The sequence below is a fragment of the Macaca mulatta genome, chromosome 12 (assembly GCF_049350105.2).
Source record: "Macaca mulatta isolate MMU2019108-1 chromosome 12, T2T-MMU8v2.0, whole genome shotgun sequence".
In the NCBI taxonomy this organism is placed as follows: Eukaryota; Metazoa; Chordata; class Mammalia; order Primates; family Cercopithecidae; genus Macaca; species Macaca mulatta.
In genome coordinates, this window is record NC_133417.1 from 2,265,180 (window position 1) to 2,287,340 (window position 22,161).

Sequence of the window (22,161 nt, forward strand, 5' to 3'; positions counted from 1 at the left end):
AGACACCCCAGGAGGAAGCGGGGGACGGGGGCAGTTACCCACCAGAACCTGGACGGTGAAGCTGGGTTTGCTGGTGGCCCTGCTTGGCAGGTCATTACATGCAATAAGAAACAGGTGAGTGCCCTTGAGAGCGGTTTTTCGGCCCCCTTCAGAACCGCAAGTGGAAGACGCTCCAAGGTGGGGGGTGGGGGTTCGGTTAATCCACAGGAGCCTGGATGGTGGAGCTGGGTTTGCTGGTGGTCCTGCGTGGCAGGTCATTACATGCAATAAGGAACAGGTGACTGCCCTTGAGGGCGGTTTCTCGGCCTGCTTCGGAACTGCAAGTGGAAGACGCCCCAAAGTGAGGGGGGGCTGGTGGTCGGTTATCCAGTGGGGCCGGATTTGCTGGTGGCTGCTGCGTGGCAGGTCACGGCGTGGAGCGATGGGAGGGGAGTGGAGTGGGTATAGAGGATGCACCCTCCACAGCTACTGCTGGGAGTTGGCTCTGGTAGCAGAAGGGGCATAGATAGAGGGATTCCCATCAGGGGCAACACGACTGGGGTCCCACGTGTGGTGGATGCCGAGGTGTGGCTATATGTAATCTCAGTCTGCACAGCCGTCCTGGTGAGTGGGTTCAGTTACCTTCCCATCTCACATTTGAGAAATCTCGGGGGCTCACATCACAGCTAGGTGGGTTGGAACTAATGTCTCAGGCAGGACGTTGGCCCCAGAGCCCAGATCTTACCCGCCCCCGCTCTTTTCAGTCCACCAAGCTTGTAGAGAGGGTTGTGTGGTGGTGGGTGGCGGCTGAGAAACCAACACAGTAGAAGGCGGGGAGGAACTAAACCAGGCAGGAGACACAGGCAGTGCTTGGGAGGTCTGCACGGGGTGTGGGTGTGGGAGACACCTCTGGGCCAGTGAACCCCGTTCTGTGCTCCTGGCTTGCCCAACCTTGGCCCTCAGCCACATGCTGCGTGCTTTAGGTGAAATCTCAGTCGCTCGTGTGGTGCGGGCATCTTTTCTCCCTGGCTTTGCCTCTCTTTAAATCACGGAGTCTCAGTGGGGATGGCGGGGCGGATGGTGGTCCATGGAATTTGCCCTCCACCTCCCCATCCTTGTCCTGTCCTGTCTGGCCTGTTACCTGAATCTGTGTCTCTTCAGAGCCTGCAAATGAGTGGAGGCCACGACAGCCTCTCGCTGACCGACCTCTCAAACTTTTATTCATCAGAATAGTGTTAAATGCCGATTCCTAGGCACCCCCATTGGACTCTACGCCTGCCTAGCATGGGTACTTTGGGGGAAGGTACAGAGGATTGCTGGGCTGTTCCAGGGGGGAATTTGCATTGTTGAATGTCTATTGTGTTCCTTCCAGCACTCTACTTTCCACGCACACCTGGCATTAAACCTGGAAGACCTCTGGGTGCTGTGCTGGTGAGGAAGCCCCGGCTGGACGAGGGGCTGCTGGGGCTCGGACTTGATTCCTGGGCTGGGGGCTGCGGGCTTATTCTCTTCAGTGGGTCTGCTGATGGGATGCCCTGAGAAGTCCTGCTGTGCACTCAGGGGAAGGTGCAGAGACAGGCTCAGAAAAGACGGACCATGGATTTAAAAATTCCTACTGGAAAATCTTTTATGAGCAAAGTAATTTGCATCTAACTGAAGACAATCATTGCTTGAATAATTGGTTTGTTTACAAAGTTGGTCCTATGAACAGATTAAAGTTTTCATTCATGCCTTATCTATAATGTGAATAGGAGCTATTACCGCAACTTAAATTAGCTTTAAATTTCGTATCAGATTGCAGTCCAGATTACAAACGGCTGCTTGATAATCTAATTGATAAAACGGAGGAATTTAGTGCTTGGAACTCGGAGTGAAGGGAACAGAATTGCTTTGGTTTCTCAAAAGGGTGTTGACTGAGTGGTGACCTGGGGTGAAGAGAAGTGGCTAGAGTCATTACACTCGAGGAGATGATCTGCCCCCGCCTTTCTCAGCTGTCTTCTGGACAAAACAAAGGGTGATAAATGGAAAAAATTCAGCACTGAGTTCGTCTATGCCCTGAGCTTCTCATACAGTCATTAATGGGCTGTATCTGTGAAGCCTCCATACAGGCACAAAGGAATTAGGCTAGAGTAAGGCGGCTGGCGACCTCTGGCGTCTGGACCGCGTGTCACTTCCTAAAGCCCTTTTGGGTGAAATGACAGTGGCAATGTCGTTGTTCGGAGGAGTGTAATCTCACGTATGAGATGCAGATTTTAAATGATGCAGATTTTAAACACCAAAGTCAGGAAGCTTGGTGGGAGTGGCTGTCTTCCAAGTGGTTTTCTGTGCTGCCATGGATGAGGCGTGGATGTGTCATCTGTTGGTGAGATCCACTGGTGAAGGGGCTAAGCAAACCATGGAGGTCGGGGGTGTGAAGCTGCATCTCTTCTGGCATCCCAAGGAAATACATCTTGTAAAACTTGTGAATTTGACCCTGACCCTAACCCCAACCCTGAGTGTTGAAGTCTGGTGCAGTGTCTTGAGCCCTCTTCTGCATTGAGGGTGAGTGACTGTAAATGACCGATTCCTCAGTGGTGAAAGTTCAAATGTAGCTTCCCTGAGGAAGCCAGACCTCGGTCACCCGTACCTCCATTGTAAACACTGCGGCCCCTACGCGGGTGGCTGCAAGTTTCCAGGCCTTCCTTGGAGAAGCAGCCGTGAGGTGCTTGATGATTTGATAACATCAGCCACCTTCTGTCTTCTGTCTAATCACGGTACAAATGATTCTCCTACAAGGAAATGGATCTGGTTTCTTCCTGATCGTTGGAAGAAGCAGCCTGCCTAGGGACTCCACCGTCCTCTGCACTTTCACAGCGAAGCCTGTGTCTGTCTCCAAGGAGTGTCACGTGTGTCGTGGGAATCGCTTCCTTAATTCTTCCTGCTTTTGAGGGCTCCGGTAGCTCTGCCTGTTTCACCCGGGATGAGCAGCAGGTGGTCTCTGGCTACTGTGAGACTAGGGCTTGGGGGTGCATCATCACATCCGGTGGCCTGTCCAGGTGGGCATCATTGTCTTTTGCCTGTTGCCTGAGGCAGCTGTGATGCCATGGGGGTCATGCTTGTCAGGGCCAACCCAGTTCTTCCCGTGTACACCTCTCCTGCTGGAGTGCCTTTCCTTATGATGACTTGTTGAATTAACGTGGAGAATGCAGAGAGGCTCTGGGCCTCTCTCTCTCCCATTCTTACTCCCTGGAGCTGTGAAGCCCGACAAGGGAGCCCATAGCCAGAGGCTCCTTTAAATTGAATTAGAATAAAGATTTGATTACATAGCTAAACACATTTGAAAAGAACTTCACAGATTAAATTCCAGATTCAACCCTTCAGGCCCAGTGGCCACGTTTTGGGGCTCAGCAGCTGTAGGTGGCTGTTGTCTTTCTGTGTTGGCTGAGCAGATTGGGGCGTTTCCAGTTCAGCAGGCAACTCTCTTGCATGGCTCTGCCTGTGGTGAGGGCACCTAGGCTGGAGAGCCTCGTGGGGATCCCTTAGGCCTCCGGCTGCAGCCAGGCTGCACGGTTCCTGTGCCCCGGGTCCTCTGCAGGCCCAGATGGATCCCACCACAGAGCCAGCACTGCTAGACTTGGGTACTGTGTGCAGACAGCAGAGGGTCACGTCCGGGCCTTGCAGGGGCTGGGGTGACTGGCCTCCTTGGCCAGGCTTCTGTTTCCGAGTCTTCAGGGGAAATGCATCCACCATCCACCATCCACACCGTGCACCAGAGGAAAACTGCAGGCTTCTCTGTGGATGGTGAATTGAGATCATGCAGAGTGACTAGGTTTGGGCTCCTGACCAGCGTGGAACCTGATACCTTTAGGTGGAACCTGACATGCCTCCATGTGTACATGGCAAAGAGAATGCAGCATTGTCAGCTTGCATCCAGATGTGCTCCCGTTTTGAGGTGGAAGGTTCTGGGAGTATTGGCCATTGGTGATTGTGCTGCCGTGGAGGACTTTGAATGCAGGCACTGGTTTGGGATAACCCTGGTTTCCTGGTCCTGTATGTGGGCATCCCTGAATATCCCGGACTGGAGGAAGGCAGGGCAGATGGGAGGGTGACAAGAGGTGTCAGGTGTTTCCAGCTTTGGGGACTGATGCCATCAGATGGCCGAGATCAGGATGGTGGTGGCCAGGGACCAAAGCAGGGGTGCGTGGAAATGCCATGTTCCTCGGAGCATGGGGAGGACCTCTTGAACTCTATTCCTGGGCAACAGTTCTTCCATTCTCAGGAATCTGTGCCATTGTAATTGAGTCGCAAATTCTGTAATTGCTCTAATTACTTACTGTTAAGTCCCCATGCCAATTACCATAAATTAGCAACAGTGATAACAGTTTGCCTGGTCAAACCTTACCAAGAAAAACCAGTGGACCTAGTTTTAGTTGCCTCCAGTTCCCTCCAAATCAGATTCCTTAGCGGCTTGTGTCCCCACACTTGCTGCAGTTCCTCCTGGGCCTGGCAGGCACATTCCAGACATTCACATCTCAGCTCAGATGCAGACGTGCACATTATTTATAGAAAATCGCACTGCGCTGTGATCGGCTTGAGCTGACGTTCTCTAGGTGGGAGGTGGAGGTTCAAAAGTTCTAATGGGATGAAATTAGAAATATGAATTTTAAAAATTCACGTGTTATGAACTCTGTTCAGTGATTTTCTCTGAAATGAGAGACTATTTGCAGATGAGGCAGTCAGCCTGCAGCTCTCCTTAAATCTGTCCTAGACCTCGATGCCATCCTTCGGCCTCTTCCTGGGTGTGGGGTGCTCTGCTTGAAGCAAAACCAAAGGAAAGAACGTGGTCTGCATCACTACTGCAGCCAGCTCAACGCGCACACCCACTAGGAGGGGCGTTTGATCACTTAACATTTTAAATGCATTTAACATTCAACCAGCAAGTCAGCCAGTGCTTTCTGTAAGTAAGCTGCCTGGCTCATGGGAACCTGACACTTGACTTTTTGGAAGAGAGTACTTGCTTCTGTGGAGTGTCAATATTTGTCTCATTTCTTGAGACTCTGCTGAAAGTGATGAACGTGAGTAAATTAGGACTTTTTTTTTTTTTTTTTTTTTTTTTTGTAAATTGGGCCACAGAGCTCTCTAGGCAGAGTCAGGGGAGTAAACGGCTGTGAAAGATGCCGCCTGATGTGAGCCACGGCCAGGCACTTTGGAACCTGGGATCCCATCTCCAGCCTTTCAAAGGACACAGACGAATATAAAATGCAGATGGGAGAGTTCATAATTTGGGCATCTCTGTTCTTTTGAAATCAAAGTGCAAAGAAAAAGTTTTGCCTTGAGGTCTTAACCCATACTTGTTTTTCTCCTGAGGTTTTAAGATTTTCTTAACTGCTTTTCTCTCCCCCAATCCTTGTGGAAGTTCTATCTTCATATCTTCTTAAAAGATATGGTTAAATTCAACACTGAAATATAAAAACATGCTTTCATATTTTTCTTTAAACTGAGGTATCTGACATTGGTGAAGAACTAACTGGGAGTATTGGTTTATTTTCATTTTTTTGAGACAGTCTTGCTGTGTTGCCCAGGCTGGAATGCAGTGGCACGATCTTGGCTCACTGCAGCCTCACCTCTTGGTTCACGCCATTCTCCTGCCTCAGCCTCCTGAGTAGCTGGGATTATAAGTGCCTGCCACCATGGCTGGTTCATTTTTGTATTAGTAGAGACGGGGTTTCAACATGTTGGCCAGGCTGGTCTTGAACTCCTGACCTCAGGTGATTCGCTCACCTTGGCCTCCCAAAGTGCTGGGATTACAGGCACGAGCCACCACACTCGGCCTGGGATATTCTTGATTATAATTGTAACATATCCCTTTAATAAAAACAAAACAGAACAACAACAAAACAGCTGTCTGAAAAGTCTCAAAATTACAGAGCTCACTTGGACAGGGATTTGGACACCAGTTGAATGGCCCAGCACACCATAGTTACATGGGCCACTCGGCCTGTTAGGTCCTTAGGGTATTTGAAGTCATATGGATATTTGCATTTCTGCCTCTGGATATCGTGTTAGTATTCGGCTAGTGTTTGAGGGCCAGGCTCAGATCCGGGAAAACAAGAGCCCCTGCCCTCACGGCACTTCTCTTCCGTGTGTGTGTCAGGAAAATAGAAAGCGTAAGATATTTTTTTCAATGAGCTGGGAAGATGGAAAAACAAGCTTAAGATGTTGACTTGTTCAGAAGAAGGGAAGTGCAAGGAACACTCAGCTTTGTTGCTGCTGAAGGAGGCCCCTGGTGGAGGCTGTTTCAGAGGTGGGGTTTCTCTGAGAAAGGTGGTAAGAGGCAAATAGGATGCCCCATCTGGTTTGCCAGAGATGGGGAAAGTTAGTATCCCCAAAACAGCTTCAGCATTCTGGCAAAGCTTTGGAAAACCAGCTACGGTGTAGGACCTTGTTGGCCGCTGGGTAGAAGGAAAACATTGCTGGTCCTGAGGACTGTACTGTTGTTCCACTGCTATAAAGAACTATCTGAGGCTGGGTAATAAGGAAAAAAAATGTTTAATCGGCATACAGTTCTGTGGGTTGTACAGGCTTCTACATCTGGGGAAACTTACAATCAGAGTGGAAGGTGAAGGGGAGGCCGGCATGTCTTCACATGGCTGGAAGGGGAGAGAGAGTGAAGGGGAAGGTGCCATGCACTTCCAAACAACCAGATCTCAGGAGAACGATCATGAGGACAGCACTTGGGGGATTGTGCTAAACCATTAGAAACCACCCCCATGAGTCAATCACCTCCCACCAGGGCTCACCTCCAACATAGGGTTAGAGTTCAGCATGAGATTTGGGTGGGGACACACAGCCACACCATGTCAGGCTTCCCATTCTTCTCCTGCACGTGCTTCGCAAATGGTTCTGTCATTGGTTTTTGTTTCTGTTGATACATAATATATGTACATATTTTCAGAGTGCATGTGATACCTTGATTCACCCCTATATTGATGAAATCTGTGTACTTGGGATGTCTTTCACTTTAAATAGTTTCTTTTCCTTGTGCTGGTTATGTTAAGTTATTCTCTCCGAGCTGTTTTGAAATACACAGTAGATGACCCACTGCCATCCCCCTGCTGATTTATCAATAGTAGGTCTCGTGTTCCCATTAGGCTGTGTGTTTGTGCACATTACCAGCCTCTGCCCATCCTGCTTATGAGTGGGCTCTGCTGGGCCCTGTTGACCGCCTACTTTTGGCCTCCATGAGATCTGCTCTCAGCTCCTGCTTATGAGTGAGAACATGCGCCGTTTCCTTGCTTGACTCGTTTGCTTAACGTAATGTCCTCCAACTCCATCCATGCTGCCGCGGATGACAGGGCTCTCCGCTGTGTGGTGGAGTATTGCTCCTGTGTGTGTTCGGGCCACGTTCCCTTCATCCCCTGTTGACGGGCACTCAGGTGATTCCAGACCTTGGCTACTGTGGATGGAAGCTGAGAGCAGTCACTGGCTTTATACTCGGGGGACGTGAGCCACTTTGATGTTCTCAAGCAGCCTATCCCCAAAGCCCTCCGTAGAATGCCGCATTCGTTTGTACTCATGGCTTCTTCCACTAGGATGAACAGCTGGGAAGGGGCTTTGAGTGAATGCTTGGGTTTCTGTCTTTAATTGGTACCCAGCTACACTGGCCAAGTAGGGGTCCCAGTGGCCCTGGACACTACCTCACATAAGGTCCAAAGATGCAGTTAGGTTCTTTTTTTAACTTAAAAAAAAAAAAATGCTTTTGACCTGGGTAAGCTATGGCATTATCAGTTAGAGTTTTTCATATTGGAAAGGTGTATATTTTATTTTCTAAGAAGGAAAGAAATCCTGTTAAATACTCTAACCACAGATTAAATCATGTCAAGGAAAGAGGTACTATTTTGGGGGAAAATTACCCCTTCATGTCAAAGATCAAGGAGATGACTTACATTGTTTAATTGAGTTAATTATGAAATCTTAAGTGGTTTTAAGAAGATGAGCTGTGGATCCTACAAGACATGAGACTGATACTGATTTAATGTTAGTCAGCCCTGACAGAATGTGGCTAATATTTAAAGCTTGCTCCAGTATTGCTTGATAGATTGTAAGTTAATGTAAAGATCTGTTTGACGCTTTTATTTTACAAAATATTATTGAGAAAAAGTTTGACAGCCAAGGAACGGCCTTCAACCAATTTCTTCCTAATTTCTGTCACCAGAAAATTTTGTCCTGTTAATTCCAGAATTTACTTTTGGAAAGTTCCCATAAGGAGAGCAGAGGTATTGGTGGTTGAATGGTGACTTGAATTTAGGTGAAGATCGTTAAATATTTCATAGGCATGTTTGTCTTGGTGGTTTTAGCAATTTTATATTAAACTTAGAACTGTGAGTCAAACCAAATCTGTTCTTTTGCTTTTGTGATACTCCTTTGTATGACTATACTGGTAAAGAATGATAAAATGTGTATTGGGTATTTTTTCTGTGTAGATATTAGGATTTTTAGGGGAACAAATTAATCATTCTTCTAATATACACTGTGTGTTGGGTCCTTTGTATATTAGTTGAATCACTCTAATGAGGACCACTTGAAAGTCTGTTTCTATAGCAGATCTTTTATATGTTGACTTGTGTTATGCAAAATCCTTCATCCTCTAAGAAGACTAAGCAATGGGTTGGAGGAAAGATTTAATCACCCATTAGGTCTATTCCGAATGCCCAGAATTGAATGCAAGTACTAATTATGTTTTTGAAGTGGTGTGTGTGTGTATGGGTGTGTGTAGTGGACTCCTTTTTAGGTCATGGGAGGGAGGTAAAGCGAAGATGAGATTTGCTGATGAACATTTGTGCACATGCTAGTGGAGAAGTCATATGACTTGACTGCACCTGCGTACTCTGATTTTGCTTTCGTTAGTGTCCGTAGCCACAAGCCTCAACTGCCTCTGGGACCCACCCTGAGGGGCTGTGGTGAGGGTTATTATAGAGTCGTGCGTCTTAGTGAAGGGCACAAACGGCCTTGTGGACCTACTTTGGCTTTGTTTGAACGTCTAGATTGTTAAACTAAGTTTAACATTTTGAGGATTATAAATTGTGATTCTTGTCTAAGAAGAGGTTTCTGTTGTCTCTGAAGACAGGAGCCCCAATACAGAGGGTCCCTGGCTCCCAATTGTTACATATCTGATTTTTTTTTTTCAACCTTGTGATGGTGTGAACTAGTCACACTCAGTGCATTGTTTGGCCCAAGATGGGCTGCCTCTGGATGAACCCGTTGTAAGTTGAAACTATGATGTCAAATGCACTTTCTATTTAGGATATTTTCAGCTTACGCTGGGTTTATTGGAAGAGTTTCATCCCATGGTAAGTCAGGGAGCATATGTGCTCATAAAAGTGGAGACGATCTCATAGATACCGTGAGATATAATGTCTCTGATGTTATAGAGATACGATGAAAACAATCAAGTGGGACTTGGAAGCCTTGGAGGGACTCACATGGGCGGCTCCTGGAATGCAATCTTGAGCGCCACTGGCTTCTGGATGTGACATCTGTACCTTCTGCTTAGCCCAGTGTGTTATCGGCTGCTCTCGAGGGCAGAGAGGTCCAGCGTTCCTGTGTTTAGGTATTTGAGCTGCCTTAAGAGGCTAGGTCAATTCTCACTGGTGTCTTCAGGGCTTTAGGCCTTCTGAACAAGCAGGAGGAAGCACGACTTTGTAGAGCTTTGGAAATCTCAACGGACTTCAGGGCCATCCCCTTTGGCAGGAGAGAGCCCCACTGGAGGCGAGCAGGGTGCCGTGCGGGCCTCTGCTGGGCCCAGGCATGTACGGACGTTGTGAGGGCCACAGGACACAGATCGGTCTTGGTTCACAACTGGTGTCGATGGCCACGCAGCATTTCTGCCAGGTACATGAGTGCGGGGACTTGGGTTTTGGGGTGTGCGTCCTGGTTGCCTAGTTGCTTGGAAGACCCCCATTCAGACCCCAGCCTGAGTCACCGTGACAGGCCTCCTGCTTCACACGCCACACGGAAGCCGTGGCGTCGGTCACTGACGTCCACCGGGTGTCAGATGTGCGTGTGTATCTTCCTTGGTCTCGGGATGTGTCTTGTTTTGAGGTTATAGTAAACGTTCTTTACAAGGGGTTTTGGATTTTTTATGTTGTTTGCAAGGAGGCAGCAGGGAGTGCTTGAGCAATGAGATCCCCTTTCCAACCAATACAATTTCAGATCCCAGCAGGTAATTAAGGCAGCGGAGCTGTGGGATCACCTTTGCAACCAATGAGAATTCAGATCCCAGGAGGTAATGACGGCAGCGGGGCGGGTGGCAGAACCCCGAACTGTGGCTGTTTCTGGTGTCTTGCCCCGCGGACAGAGCGCGCTGGGGCCTCCGTGGTCCTCTGTGGGGTGAGTGGAGCGCATGAGCTGGGTGCTGCTGGGCCCTGGCTGGCTCCCCAGCCCGGGGTTTATGCAGGACTCGTTAGACAACTTGGAACCCAGAAAGCAGCACGAGGAGAACGGGATTGTGCCTTTCTGGATCCTTGGTGCTTCCCAGTCTCAGACACTGAGTAGGCTCTGAGGGGTCTCGCCGGGAAGACTTGCACAGTCGGCCCCCAGGATGGAGTGGGGCTGCAGCGGGTCTTGCAGGAGCTGGAAGTGGGGGTGAGTGTCTCGCAAGCGGGACCTTTCAAGTGGGCCCAGCAGGATGCATCTGTGGAAATGGTGCCACCTAACGCAGGGCTGCGGCCAGCAGGACCTGAAAGGCTACAGCGGGCTGTGTTTCTGCTCTCTCTCGAGTCTCTGCACGGTTTTCCTTGGTTTTTGTCTGTTTGGAGGACGCTTCCCCCTTTCTTGCGCTTACCTAACCTTCTGAGCTTCTTTGTTGAGTATGACAAAGCCCTGAGAAGGCATTTTTATCGCATCATTGTGTGATCCTGGTGGCTGGATAAATGACCTGCAAATGTGGGTGACTCAGTAGCTCTGAGGGTGTTCAATATCCAAGACAGAGGTGGGAAGGAAATGTTCAGGCAGGCATCAGAGGATCTGTTCTCTGCTTTACACTGGGGCCCTGGTTTGCTGACAGTCTTCACACTCGATCCAAAATGGGGGATAATGAAGTCTCACGGATTCGGCTTCAGCTGAGAGCTGCCTCCAGCACAGTCTTGTGTGAGTAACAGTTTCTATGTTTGGTGCGAAGGGCGGGCGTCAGTCAGTTGATCTTATTTGTGGTGGTGCTTATGGTGGGTTTTCCGTAAGGAATGTAGACTTTATTAGCTTTGGCAAGGGAATCCTGAGTGATAAATTGGAAGAATGTCTCAGGAAATTCTGGAACCTGCAGTGAATCTGGAATCTGTATGAAATTGAGATTTGGATTCTCACGATTTCCTAATGCTACCCCGAAACCCAGTAGTTGAGACAGTCGTAGAGCTTCAGTTGTGCTGCCCCGGTTCCCCATTTTAAAAGGAACACGTTGCTTTCCTCTAGAATGTTCTGAGCTCTGAGTGCTGCCGGCAGAGTGACCAGCTCTCTGCATCAGAGGGGAAGCCAGGGCTGCGTTCACGGCGTCGCGGCAGCCGGGAGCTGACCCTGGACTTCAGGCACGTGTGATGCTGACCATTTTCTGTAAACTCCAAGGGTGTAGTGGTCTCCTTGGCCGTTTACAGTCTTCTGAAGCTTTTGATGTGTCTGCACTTTGTAGATTTTTCAGAAGTAGACAGCCTTTTCCCACACCCTTGGGCTGAGTTTCGTCAGAGGCTGGTGTGTGGGAAGCACCACACCCACATTCTGACAGGGAAGACTCTGGTGCCCAACTGAGGTCAGAGTGGAAATTTGTTCTTCCTTCCCTCCAGTCTGGTCCAGCTGCTCCCTGCTTGGCCAGAAGAAAATCATGCTTATTCAAGTCGTAGGCAAACCCCCGAAGTCAAACATTTGTCTTTTTTCTTTTTTCTTTTTTTTTTTTTTTTTTTTTTTGAGACGGAGTCTCTCTCTGTCACCCAGGCTGGAGTGCAGTGGCCGGATCTCAGCTCACTGCAAGCTCCGCCTCCTGGGTTTACGCCATTCTCCGGCCTCAGCCTCCCGAGTAGCTGGGACTACAGGCGCCCGCCACCTCGCCCGGCTAGTTTTTTGTATTTCTTAATAGAGACGGGGTTTCACCCTGTTAGCCAGGATGGTCTCGATCTCCTGACCTCGTGATCCGCCCGTCTCGGCCTCCCAAAGTGCTGGGATTACAGGCTTGAGCCACCGCGCCCGGCCTTGTCTTTTTTCTTTCATATGCCCATTTAGTTTATATGGAATGATAGCTAGAGAAATGCCTTTTAGGGGAAAATTAATTTCCTTAATTACAGAGAACTTTTTGGATAAAAATCAGGAGGCTATTTTGTAATAAGATCTAGTTAAATACTACAGTGGAAAGCTCCTTATATTTGATCTTACACTTGGGCCCTGTGTGCGTGTCCGCATGCTCGTGCTCATGACGCCAGGCGCAGATGTGAACTACAGGCACAGTACATACTTTCTGGTTGCTTCTTTGAACGTCTTATTGCTTGACCTCTCCGACTCAAATGTTGAGTTATGTTGATTCTGTTCAGAATGTTTATCCCTCCGTCTAGGGTCCAGTCGTCTTTCAGGGAGGAACCGTCTTCCTCATCTCTGTCTCCTACAGTATTGTATATTTAATAGTCAAATATTTATAGGTTACATGGGTGACTGATCTGTTCATTAGGAGGAAAACAATGCCAATTTTCACATCATTAGAATGGACTTGTTAAATGATTGTTAGTATAATGAAGTTTCCATGGCAAAAGAGGCTTTGCAGATGTGAGTGTAACGGACAGTGAGATGGGAGAGGACCCTGGGTTGTCCAGGTGGGTCCAGTGTCTTCACATGTGCCTTTTGAGAAGGCAGTACGAGGGTCTGCCTCAGAGGAGGAGACCTGAGGACGAGATAGAGGCCAGAGGGCTGTGGGGGAGAGGACGAGTGTAGGGCAGGGGCAGGGTCCGGAGGGGTGCAGGGCTGAGGCCGGGGCAGTGGTAGGAGGGGTGTGGGGCTGTGAGTCAAGCTGCATGGTGGCTTCTATGAATTGGGAGACTCCAGGCAGGAATACAAGCTACTGACCCCTTGACTTCAGCCCTGGGACTCCTGACTTCCAGGGCTGAGAGGAGGTTTGCATTTGTGGTAATTTGTTGCAGCAGCAATAGGAAGCTAATGCATTGTATCTGTTCTTCACCTCCAAACCTTTGAAAAGTAACCCTGTTGTATCGGCCTTTTGTGTGCCCTAAATTCTAATGAGATGGTTTGTAGGAAATAATGGACACAAACGATGGCAGAACACAAAGTTGGACAGAAGCAGTGTCTTCTGTGGTTCTGTAGTTTGGGTCTGGGAAGTTAGATTTCGGTCAGAGTGTGTGGTCTTGTTCAGCGTATACCTGGAGTACTTGTTCAGAGCTCCTGGGGGAGTGGTCTTTAACACTGTTAGGATTAAAACTCCAAGCACATCAGGGCCAGAGTTCCTGAGTCAGTGTTAGGCGACCTTTGAATAAGAGTTGGCATGTAGAGTCTGCCCACTTTACTAGTATGAAGCAGCAAAATCTTTTTTTTTTTATTTTTTGAGATGGAGTCTCGTTCTGTCACCCAGACTGGAGTACAGTGGCGAGGCCTCGGCTCACTGCAACCTCCGCCGCCTGTGCTCAAGTGAGTCTCCTGCTTCAGCCTCCAAATTGCATGATTTATTTTCCTGTTTTATATACTTAGTATGTGAAAACTCTGCAAACTTTATGAATACAAATGACATGCCAGAACTTAGGAGAATCTGGTATTTTCCCATGCAAATTAGTAGTGATGTGGAATTCCTGGGCTGATTTGGTTTTATAAGACATGGGGCAGATTCTTTGCCTTATTTCTGTGGAACTAACAATTGTTAATCACCCAGCACTCTTACCTCCCCCAACAGCTCAGGTGAGGGGGGTGTTACCCCCACTGTCGTGATGAGAGGCAGGAGACTGAGGCTTAGATGAGCAGGTGACACATTACTGTCCAGCCCCACCCACCCTGTAGTTTCCTGCCATGGCTCAGCTGTCTTCCTGCAAGAAAGGACAGACACCCTGGTGCTGGGTAGAATTCCTTGTGAACCCCTTTCCATCCTCCAGGGAGTTCTTGCTTTACAGTGGTGGCTCATGGGGAGTCCTCTGGCCCACTGAGAAAGTGACTCATGTTGTGACATTACTGTCTCTGTCCGGCTGCTGTCGATTGGGTGATTTGTAAAGAGACATTTATTGCTCACAGCTCTGGAAGCTGGAAAGTCCAAGGTCAAGGCAGTCCAAGGTCAAGGCACCTGCACATCTGGTGCCCCAGGGCCTGTGGCTCACAGACGGCAGCATCTCAACAGGTGTTGCGTGGCAGCGGTCGTCTCGTCAGAACTCACGTGGTGGAGGAGCAGGAGGGCTCCTCTAGGCCTCCCAACAAGGACACCAACCCCAGTCCTGAGAGCAGGACTTCCCAAAGGCCCCACCTCTTAATGTATCCCTTCGGAGATGGTTTCAGCATGAGGTTTTGGGGACATTCAGGCCAGAGCCATTGCTCTGCTGTGGTGTTAGGGCTGCATGGCATCATTACTGCAGCAGAGCCACAGCTTCTTATCTGCATTTGCTGCAGGAGGAAGACGCAGGTGCCTGTGCAAGTTGGGGTTCGGTGCAAGAAGTGGAGACTCTGGGAATCTTAGCAGGAGGAACTTAAGGGCTTTGAGAACTGACACTTTAGGACTGTAGTTTTCTTCAGACTGTAAAAACCTTGGTGTGTGACAATACTGAACATTGCCTGAGCCCTGTGATCCTGTAAAACAGTGATTGTTAAGACATTCCCCCTCCCCACAACTGCGCCCCCACTTTTACTGCAAGAAGCCCCTTCCCATGTGGCTTAGGCTGACTGGCGGATGACCGTTTACCGAGGACAAGACCAGATACAGGCCTTCAAACCCCCCTTCTCTGCCTTATAAGTGATTAGCTAAACTGCCTGTTCCCACTGATCAATCACTTCCCACCTTGAAATGGTTCTTCGTGGTGCAGTTGCGACTAGGGGGGTGGACTTGTCTTTGACTGTCGCCTTCCACAGAGGACAGTTAGGGTGGGCAGGAAAGAATTCTCTGCTACAGGACTGCATTCCTGGCTGTTTCCAGAAGTGGGAATTCTGGTGCCGTGGAGTCTGCGAATGGATTTCTAGTGTCCCAGCTTCAGGTGGAGTTGAAATTGAGTGAGGCAACCCACCACACCCATCTGGAGCCAGGAACTAGAGCCATTTTTAAAGTGGCAGTTTCTCCATAAGATTACCCAAAAAATGCGCTCAGCACGTTTCTTTCTTTCTCATATGCATTTGGCCATCTAAAATGGGAATGGTGTTTTTTTGGAGCATGGATGTAGTTTTAAATTTTGAGTATTGTAAACCTTAATGTAGCTTCTTAAAATGTTTGCCTGATTATCTGGAGATTTACTAAACCTTTGGAGTGGTAATAATGAGTTGATCTATATGACTTTGCTTTCTATGATGCAATGAAAGTACTCTAATTAAAACCTCTGCAGTTGGGTCAGCAGGCGATTGGCCAAAACAAATTCTGCTTTTTGGGTTTCTTTAACCAAACAAGGGAGTAGAGTGTAGGCTGAAGTGGCAAATTCATTTCAGAGCACGCCAGAGCCCTCAATGATTCAGCAGCCTTCTCAGGTGAACGTGTAACGTGCCGTGAGTCTTGGCAAGCCTGGCTACTGAAGTGTGCACGTGACACCACAGAGCCACACCTAGGAAGATGTGGTTTCTGTAACAAGCTTTGGAAAACCAAAGTTCAACTAAATTATCCAACTTTGTTACAGAAAAAGCTTAGACCAGATGGCCAAAGACCTGATTGTTTCATGGTTGAGACATGGTTATAAAATCGCCCTTACTTGGTGCCAATCAGTGTTGGTCCACAGTGATACTCCTCCAACCTCACTGAATAGTTTGGAGACTGATATGAGACTGTGAAAATCTCCTTAAGGTGAAAAGGGCTCTGGGGCACCCGGGAATATCCGCACACCCGTGGCCATTCCCCTATAAGGTGGAGAGGACGGCTGGGTCACGCGGGAGCATCAGCACACCCGTGGCCGTCCTCTTTAAGACGGAAAGGGCTGCTGGGGTGCCCCGCAATATCTGCACACCCGCGGCCATTGTGGCTGTCCCCCTTTCTGCTCAGTCACCTCTGTGTTCCCGCATTCAGGCTTTGGGACACTCATGAACAGCTCATCCCCTGGGCTGGTGAGGAAGGAGTGGGAGGTTGTTCTGAGGCTCTGTCACTGTCTGCCCTGTCATGAGCTGGGCAAGGCAGTGGCAGTGACCCTGGAGGAGTCTGGTCAGTGAGGGCTCCGGCAGGAAGTGCTGAGGCTTGAGGTGACTCTGCCAGTCGTAACCAAATGTCTTCCCTCTTATTTCCATGATTCCTTCTAGTTCTGCACCTTGCACTGCAGAGTCTCTGTGTATCTATAAATACACATGAGTTACGATACAGGTGTCTCTTTCCCCTCTGTCTGCGGCTGGGCCCAGGGAGTGAAGTGCAAGACCCCCTTACTGCTGGATGCCCACCAGCACGAGGCACTGCCTGCCCTGCTGACGAATGCCTACAGCGAGTCCTGGAAGCCGCCTCCTGAGCACCTGGCCTGTTGACGGTGTATACGGGAGACAACGGAGCTCCCCTTGCCCCACCCTGAGCAGAGACTGGGGAGGCGGCGGCAGCACTGCCCCCATGGTGCATCCTTGGTGCATGGAGGAAAGTCTGTTCATGCTTAAAACACAGCCCATCCTCTCAAAAGCAGGATGACAACCACATTTACTTCTGGAATCTTAAAAAAGGGCCCGTCTCTTTGAGAGAAGAACATGGCATGTATGTGTGTACCTCCTTTGTTTTTTTTTTTTTTTTGAGACAGTTTCCCTCTGTCACCCAGGCTGGAGTGCGGTGGTGAGATCTCAGCTCACTGCAAGCTCTGCCTCCCGGGTTCATGCAATTCTCCAGCCTCAGCCTCCCGAGTAGCTGGGACTACAGGCACCCGCCACCACGCCTGGCTAATTGTTTGTATTTTTAGTAGAGACGGGGTTTCACCGTGTTAGCCAGGATGGTCTCGGTTTCCTGACCTCGTGATCTGCCAACCTCGGCCTCCCAAAGTGCTGGGATTATAGGTGTGAGCCACCACGCCGGGCCGTATGTGTGTACCTCTTTACAAGTCTTGCCTGACCTTCGCATTTAAAAATTACTGAAAAACTTAAGGATGTAACTGACAAGAACTTTATAGGTTTCTCCAAGTAAAAATTTGGAAAAGTTAAGTGAACCCATAATGTGTTTTATTTCTATGAGTCCCACACTTGGATTTTTAAATGTGGGCAAAACATCTGTATGTTCTTCAGCCTGATTTCCGTGGAATCGTGAATGAAACGTGCTGAAGTTGCCGTGCGGATTTTGTTATGTGGCGGTGACAAGTGGGGCTGGTCATTAAACAACTGGAGGAACCCTGTCCTTTCTGTGCTCCTGTTGGACACTAGGCACGTGCTTGGGTGTTTTCTGCGTGTGTGGACAAGATGACGACAGAATTTCCAGATTCACACGGTGGTATCTTCTCCCTTTTCTGTTAAAACGTGTCTTCTGCTGCTTCTACATAGACCAAGTGTTTCTTTCTCTCGCCTGTCTACATAAACGCTGTTTAACAAAAACCGTATTGTAGACATGTGAAGCTGAATTCCACATGATCAAGCAGATAGAGATGACTGAGTATACTGTTTTGTGGAAGGAAGGTTTAAAATGATTTTTAGCTTTTTCCCTGAAATAGGGAATACTTTTAACTTTTTCCCTGAGATAGGGAATAATGAAATGGGAAAATAATTAAATTTTCCCATGTAATTGTTAGATTATATTTAATTATTAGATTATTCATGTATTGCAAGGGAAAAAGGAACTAGATCACCCCATGTACCCAAATGAAAGTTTAAAGCGTATGGGCGAGTTCATTTGAACTCCTTTAATTTGTTTTTGTTTGTTTGTTTTTGACAGTCTCACTCTGTTTCTCAGGCTGGGTGCAGTAGTGCAATGACAGCTCACTGCAACCCCAACTTTCTAGGCTCAAGTGATTCTCCTGCGTCAGCCTCCCCAACTGCTGGGATTTACAGGCGTTAACCACCACACACAGCTTATCACCTCTTGGAGACTAGCTTTGAGTTTGGGCATTCACTGAACTATATTTTAGTTAATTCTCAAAGTTTGTCACTGTTTATCTTTAATTTGCTAAAAATCTACATGTATTGTAAAATGCGTTACATTTCCTTAGCATTCACGGATTCCCTGTTAGTGGGGCAGAGACACAGAAGGGCAGAAGGCGTTCGGACATCATCAGGGTTGCAGTTGAGTCCTTGCCCCGAACACACTGGAGCTCTGGGCTCTGTGGTCCCACGGGGGTCCTCTGTCCACTGAGGGGGACGGGTTACCTGGAAGGTCCCTCCAGCCTCTGCAATTTTGCCCTTTTCAGGTTAACATCTCATCATTGTCCTGGACAGCACTGCCTTTCGTTCACTGATCCACGAGTGAACAGCTGGTCAGTGGCCAGTGCTGCTTCCTTCAGCTGGGAGGTGGTGATGTGATAACACTTCCGTGGAATTTGGTTCTTGGTGTATTAAGGGTTCAGTTGTATGTTTATTTTTAATCTGCACCTCTGAATTGGTCTTTTGATTGCAAAGAGATTGCTTACTGGATTTGTTTCTGAATATTTGGTGGATAACAGGAGAACCTTGCTTATCTGTGTGTTCATTTAGTGTGTTTTTGCCAGGCATTTATATGGTTGTGTTAGCCCTCAGCCCACTTTCTGTGTGTGGTGGAGTCATTGAAATCATTTATGTGAAGTCTCTCCTCTTTTAAGGCCAGAGGACGTGGGGTGGTGTCTCCCTAAAGTAGGGGGAAATGGCATTGTTCTGCCCTCCTCCCTGGGAATGCTGGTGTTTCCAGGTCTCTGAACTTGGCTCCCACACTGGGAGAGTAGCTGTGGCTTCTGGAGCCCGTTTTGTGCGGGACTGACTCCTTCACTTGCTTTATTCCCCACTGTCTTTGCTGCTTGATGACGCAGGGATGAGGGAGTTGGGCCCAGGGGCCTTGCCTGTGCCTGAAGGGCCCGATGCAGAAAACTCCTCATGGGAAGGATGTTCCTTGAGGGCAGCTTTTGGAGTCTCTTCCTACTTTTAACTGAGAAGCAGCTATTCACATGGTTCTATTCTGCTGGTGTGTTTCAAAATAACTGGTGTAGAGTTGTGAAGATGTCCGAGACACCCATGATCCACTCCGGGCCAGTGCAGGACATTGAGCTCAGAATCCTTCAGACCATTCAGATGCCAAAGATTCTTGCTTGGTTATTCTCAAACTTATGAGAATCTAAAACGCGAGCCACGGTATGGATTTTGTCTTGAGCCCCCATGACTTTGCCTTGTATTTTGGGCATGAATGACTTCATCAAGGGGAAAGAATTTGAGGAAGGAGCCTCTGAGGCTAGGAGGGGGTGGGAAGGGGCGGGGGGAAGAGGAGGGAAAAGGAGCTATAGAGGGAGGAGCCAGGCTGGGGCTGGGGCGTCTCCCCATGATGCTCCCCCACCCCTGGCGCGAGGCCCCAGAGACTGACTGATTTTCCCACAGGAAATGTGTATGATTGCATGTCTGTTGTGTGGGCTGGCCATTTGGATTGAGGGAATGTCTGTGTTGTGATTCCTTATTGATTCGAAGGTTGGAAAGGTTTGTGCTCAATACAGGGGTCTCTTGGTGCGATGGGAAAATGTGATCGCAGCCGCCTTCGGGGTGGGGAGAGCCCTCGAGGCCCTCAGTGGTGGCCGGCGTCAGCCTTCGCTTCCCTGGGTGAGCTGCCCTCAGGGTGGGAAGGGAGGTCCTCGGTGGTGGCCGCTGTTGGCCTTCGCCTCCCTGGGTGAGGGCTGCTCCATCCCCGGCTCTCCGACTCCTTGCCTGGCACCTTCCTCGTTGGAGGCCGTGATCCATCAACTTTGTCCACGCGTGTCCTGCAGACTAATGCTGACTGGAGGTTCAGGAGTGGTCAGAAGAGGCCAGAGGAGGCCCTCGTGATGCGAAGCTAAACGTTTAATGATGGCGCTGTTGAGTGCATGAGCCGCGTCAGCCCAAGAGTCTGGGTAAGAGGGAACCCCGCGGGGTGGAGGGAAGACTGGACAGATGGGTGCTTTCCTCGGCCCCTGGGAGCACGGCCAGGTCCACGCTCAGACCTCCTGGTTTCTCCCATATTTCCATCAATAGCAAGGGAAGGACTCGGGGCAGAAGTAGTTCAAGGGCCTCTAAAGACTTATGTAAGTGTTAATAGGCCTACTTTTATGCTTTCTTATGTATTAAGAGCAAATCATGATACAAACTCATTTCTGTTTGAAGAAATCTTTACTGCTCTCATTTTTGTGGCAAGCAACATTGATTCTTTGCTCAGTGAGCGTTAGTGCCCTCCTGCCCAGTGCTGCTGCCTGGCGTGTCCTCGCACACACCTCTGTCCATTGGTCTCCGTTCACCTTTCCGCCTAGAATTGTAGGAGGGGCGCTGGGATCTTAGGGCTAGAAAGAAATTCTGAAGACCACTTTTAGGGGCGGCTTTTAGTCAGGGCTTCCAGAGAGACAGCCAGCCGGGTGTGCGTGTGTCTCCAGGGCGAGGCTTGCTGCAGGGGCTACAGAGTCCAAGAAGCCCCAGGACCCACAGGCTGCAAGCTAGAGTCCTGGGAGGGTGTGGCTTGAAGACTTGAGAAGCGGAGGGTGCGGATCCCACCGTGGTCTGAGGAGCTGAGACCCAGAAGCACGGGCTGCAGAAGACAGATGTCACTGGCCCATCAGCCAGACAGGTGGAGTGAACCCAGTTTTCCCCGCCTTGCTGTTTTACTCGGGCCCTGGGTGGATAGGGTGGTGCCCCCCACGCCGGCGAGGATGGGTCTCCACTCAGTCCAGAGGCAAACATGCATCTCACACAGAAATAATGCAGAACCAGCCATCTGGGCACCCCGGGCACGCTCAGGTTGATGCACAAAACCAACGCCGCGCGTGGCCCTGACATCTGTGTGTTCGCATCACTCCACACACATTGCTCAGTCATCGCCACGGTGAGTTTGTAAGCTCGTTGTGTGGTTCTGGGGCTTTTTGTCCTTGGTGATGACAGGCTCCCCACTGCCCCAGCTCAAGTATGGAAGGTGATGGCACCAACGGCTCCTTGTTTCTCAGACACTTGAGTGGGTGCTCTGTGCAGCCAGTTTCACCTGCAGCAGCATCTGTTCCCTATGCCGATTCCATTCGGAGTATGTGCCTCCCTTCTGTTGAGGGTGCAGCCTTCTTTCAGGGAAGAACTGTGTCCTGTTCGCCTATATCGCGTGTGGTGTATCTCATGGCTGAATAAGTAGCTATAGGATACCTCGGTGGCTGAATGATAGGTTCATTGGAAGGAAAACTTTATATTTTTTTTTCTTTTTGGGATGGAGTTTCACACTCAACGCCCAGGCTGACGTGCAATGGCACGATCTTGGCTCATCGCAAACTCTCCCTCCCGGGTTCAAGTGATTCTCCTCCCTCAGCCTCCCAAGTAACTGGGGCTACAGGCTTCCGCCACCATGCCTGGCTAATTTTCGTATTTTCGTTAGAGAAGGGGTTTCACCATGTTGGCCAGGCTGGTCTTAAACTCTTGACCTCAGGTGATGCGCCCACCTCGGCCACCCAAAGTGCTGGGATTACGGCCATGAGCCCCTGCACCCAGGAACTTAATACCGTTTTTTTTTTTTCCTTTAAATCGTAATGGGCTTGTTAAATGCTTACGTTTTTTTTTTTTTTTTTTTAATTTATTATTATTATACTTTAAGTTCTAGGGTACATGTGCATAACGTGCAGGTTTGTTACATATGTATACTTGTGCCTTGTTGGTGTGCTGCACCCATCAACTCGTCATTTACATCGGGTATAACTCCCAATGCAATCCCTCCCCCCTCCCCCCTCCCCATGATAGGCCCCAGTGTGTGATGTTCCCCTTCCCGAGTCCAAGTGATCTCATTGTTCAGTTCCCACCTATGAGTGAGAACATGCGGTGTTTGGTTTTCTCTTCTTGTGATAGTTTGCTAAGAAGGATGGTTTCCAGCTGCATCCATGTCCCTACAAAGGACACAAACTCATCCTTTTTGATGGCTGCATAGTATTCCAT